Source organism: Lissotriton vulgaris, unplaced genomic scaffold, assembly GCF_964263255.1.
Source record: "Lissotriton vulgaris unplaced genomic scaffold, aLisVul1.2 SCAFFOLD_331, whole genome shotgun sequence".
Lineage (NCBI taxonomy): Eukaryota > Metazoa > Chordata > Amphibia > Caudata > Salamandridae > Lissotriton > Lissotriton vulgaris.
The window spans coordinates 537,247-541,691 of NW_028252830.1; positions in this window are offsets into that span (position 1 = coordinate 537,247).

Consider the following 4,445-nt stretch of genomic DNA (forward strand, 5'->3'; position numbering starts at 1 on the left):
GGTGGTAGAGGATCATGCCACCATATACCCAGAAGCTATTCCCCCTAGGACCACAACAGCACCTGTTGTGGCAAGAGCCCTTTTGGGGGTTTTCTCAAGAGTGGGCTTCCCTAAGGAGGCTGTATCAGACAGAGGTGCAAACTTTGTCTAGTTACCTGACTGCAATGTGGAAGGAGTGTGGAGTGAACTATAAGTTCACCACACCCAATCACCCACAATGCAATGGTCTAGTTGAAAGGTTCAACAAGACCTTAAAGGGCATGATTAAGGGTCTCCCTGAAAAGCTCAGGCGGAGATGGGACATCCTACTGCCCTCTCTTGTGTTTGCTTATAGAGAAGTCCCACAGAAGGGGGTTGGCTACAGCCCTTTTGAACTTTTGTTTGGGCATCCTCTAAGAGGACCCCTGTGTCTGGTGAAGGAGGGATTGGAGGTACCTCTCAAACTTCCCAAGCAAGACATTGTGGACTCACAAAAGGCCTGGCATGACCAAAAGGCTGTGCTGGCTGTTTACCAGCCAGGGCAGAAAGTGTGGGTGTTGGAGCTACTGGCCCCAGCAGCTCTCCAAGACAAATGGAGTGGACCCCACACTATTGTTGAACAGAAGGGAGAAGTCACCTATCTGTTTGACCTTGGAACTCCCAGGAGCCCCCACAGGGTGATTCATGTCAACAGACTGAAACCATATGTTGACAGGGCAGACATGGGCTTGCTTATGGCTACTGGCGAAGGACAGGAGAAGAGTGACCCTCTCCCAGACCTGCTCTCTCAGAACCCTGATGATTGGTCAGTTGATGGTGTCGCCTTGGCAGGCAGCCTCATTGATCAGCAGCAGAGGGACTGCAGACCAGTTCTGCAGGCATGCAGACATATGTTTTCACTGACTCAAAGTCAGACTACCTGGTGCACTCATGAAGTGGACACTGGGGACAGTCTGCCTGTTAAAAGTAAGATTTACAGGCAACCTGATCATGTCAGGGACTGTATCAGGACAGAGGTTCAAAAGATGTTGGAGCTGGGAATCATTGCGCCCTCAGAGAGCCCTTGGGCCAGTCCATTAGTCCTTGTGCCTAAACCTCACACCCAAGATGGTAAGACCGAGATGAGGTTTTGCGTGGATTACAGAGGTCTCAATGCTGTCACTAGGAGAGATGCCCATCCAATACCCAGGGCAGATGAGCTCATTGACAGATTGGCATCTGCTAAGTTTTTGAGCACATTTGACCTGACAGCTGGCTACTGGCAGATCAGACTAGCTGATGATGCAATGCCAAAGACAGCATTTTCAACCCCTGGTGGACATTATTAATTTGTGGTAATGCCCTTTAGTCTGAAAAATGCACCTGACACATTTCAAAGGTTGGTGAACCAAGTCCTCACAGGCCTGGATGACTACTGTGCAGCGTATCTAGATGATATTGCTGTCTTTAATTCCACCTGGGAAGATCACCTGGTCCACGTGAAAAATGTTTTGGAGGCCCTGCAAAAGGCAGGCCTCACTATCAAGGCTACCAAGGGCAGAGTCAGGTTGTGTACCTGGGCCACCTTGTAGGTGCAGGCCAGGTTCAACCATTGCAGAGCAAGATACAGGCCATCATGGACTGGGCTCCTCCCACCACCCAGACGCAGGTCAGAGCTTTCTTGGGCCTGACTGGGTATTACAGGAAATTTGTCAAGGGGTATGGTTCCATTGTGACCCCCCTTTAATGATTTAACTTCCAAGAAAATGCCTATGAAAGTTCAGTGGACAGTTAGCTGTCAAAAGGCATTTGATGCCCTAAAGCAGGCCATGTGCTCTGCACCTATTCTGCAAAGTCCAGAATACTCCAAGGAATTCATTGTTCAAACAGATGCTTCTGAGTTGTAAGTCGGGCTGTGCTATCACAATTGAATAAAGATGGTCAAGACCAGCCAGCAGCTTTTATTAGCAGAAGGCTGACCCCTAGAGAGAAACGTTGGTCAGCTATTGAGAGGGAGGCCTTTGCAGTGGTTTGGGCCCTGAAGAAGCTGAGGCCATACTTGTTGGGTACTCACTTCAAGGTTCAGACAGACCACAAGCCCCTCTTGTGGCTAAAACAGATGAAGGGTGAAAACCCCAAACTTCTCAGGTGGTCCATTCCCCTACAGGGGGTGGACTTTACAGTGCAACATAGACCAGGGACTGACCATGCCAATGCAGATGGACTCTCCAGATATTTCAACTTAGAACATGAAGACTCAACTGGTCAAGGTTAGTTTAATGTCCTTGCATTAGGGGGGAGGGGGGGTTGTGTAGGAGAGTAGGGTCTGCTTCCTATGGTCACCCCCACTTTTTGCTGTGATTCTCTGGTTTTTCGACTTTAGTCTGGCTGTGGCCCTGCTAATCAGGACCACAGCCCAGCCGTTCTCTCTCTAAATTGATACCATGTACTTTAGGTACATACCAGATTGGTTACTGGGTCACCCTTGTAAGTTCCTGTATAGTGTACTCTAGGTACCCAGGGCATAGGTGCACCCTAGGCCTACCAGGGGCTGCAGCATGTATTGTGCCACCCCTGGTTAGCCTTCCAAACTGACATCACAGGTCTGATCACACAACCTGGGTAAGGTAGTGTAATCACCCCTTGCTTAGATATAGTATACCTATATCTACCTTTATATATAGACACATGTATACCTATAAGCCACTCCTATGGCAGACCTTAACAATCCTGAAGGCAGAGTGCTTGTTTTTATGTGAGAGGGTGCTCTAGCATGAGCTGAGCCCCTCTGCAGCTTTCTGAACCAAGTCCTTATAGCTGTTCTATGAAATAGCCATACCATATACTCTTAAGTGCATTATAATCCTCACGGTTAATGCTAACTTTGGTTTGGCTTTATCAAAACATGTTGTATAAGGTGTCGAACACTTTGGAATACTACGCCCCGCCAGTCCTGGCGGCGGGGGAAGCATTCCACCCTTCTAGAGGGAGAAGACATGTAGTTACTGGTATACCCGGTTAAAGTTAAACAGAGCCTCAGCATCACAAATTGGATGCTACTGCCACAGACACGAGTCTGACCTCCTGCTGCTGGACGAAACTCCGGCATGGGAGGTCTGGACAATAGGTTTCCTGCCCTTGGAGGTGCTAGCACCTCCCCAGACAGGACTTTAGTGTATTGGAGCAGGGAGGGCTGCATTCAGTGAAGGCTTTCCAGACACCGCCTGGGGCACACAAGGTGCTCCATGCATTTCCCAGTTCAAACGGGTTGCGGGGGCGCGCTGCCCCAGCTCTGGTGCGAAACTGGACAAAGGGGAAGGGGTGTAGCCACCCCCTCCCGAGGTCCACCCATAGGAGGGACCTTAAAGTTAGTCCAACCCCTAAAGTTAGTATAATTATAGAATCCCAGTCCCTAGGACTTCAGATTACCCTGGACGAAACTCTGAAACATATATCCTGGAACCTTCGACATTCCATTTCAACTGGAAGACTGAAGACATCTCCCTTGTGGTCAAGGAGTGACCACCCTGTTCAAACAGGCACCAACAGCAACATTGCCAGTCTGCATTTTCGAGGCTCCCGCCAGACCCTGAAGAATCTGCAATCCAGGACATGGACTTCCAGACATCTCTGACCCGACCTTCACTCCTAGCAAAGCTGAGACCCGTGGCGGACACGAGAGACGTGGGACCCGAACTCCTGGACATCCTGCATTTTGCTAACTGCATTGACTCCCAAGGTAACTCGCAGTTGTGAATTGGGGTACAAGAAGCCCCAGCCCTGAGCACCATTTGCACTGAACCTCAGCCCCCCTCACTCCGCTCTTGCATTTCAGCTCGACGCGTCTTCCCGGTTCCTAGTCCGTTGGCTAGTGAGCCCCCTGAAGACTTACTTTGAAATCTTACTTTCTTTCCTGGTTGCTCCAGGCTTGCCCAAGCTTTCCTATAAAGTAGAAGCACCACCGACATTGCTGGTCTGCACCAAAGACAATTGCGACATCTTGCATGGATTCCGTTTGCCAAGGCTTGTTGGGTCCAATCTGGATACCAACACCGCAGTCAGCTAGATCCTTTGTGGTACAGCTCGAATCCAGCTCCTGGTCATCGTCGACGCCTCCTGGACCTTGTGGCTGAAGGGACAAGCTTCACCTTTTCACCTGAAATCATCCGACATCGCCTGGTTCCTTCCTGGTCACTGGCAAGTGACCCAAACTCTGTCCTTTCTGCTTTCAGGTTCTTCAGATCTTTGATCCACCCTTGGATCCACCCGGACACTTTTCCTCTGGACGCCTGCAGCACTTCTTTCCAAATCTCCATTGAAATTGACTACGAAACCCACCAAAAGACACCTATGCACCCGGCTTCCTAGGGTGAGGTAACACGAGTACTCTGGTAGCCTCGAGGGTATTGGCCCTCCTAGTGTCATAAGTCTAAAAGGGTTCCATCGTAGTTCTGTTAGAAGTGTCCTTAAATTGTACTTTTGTAACT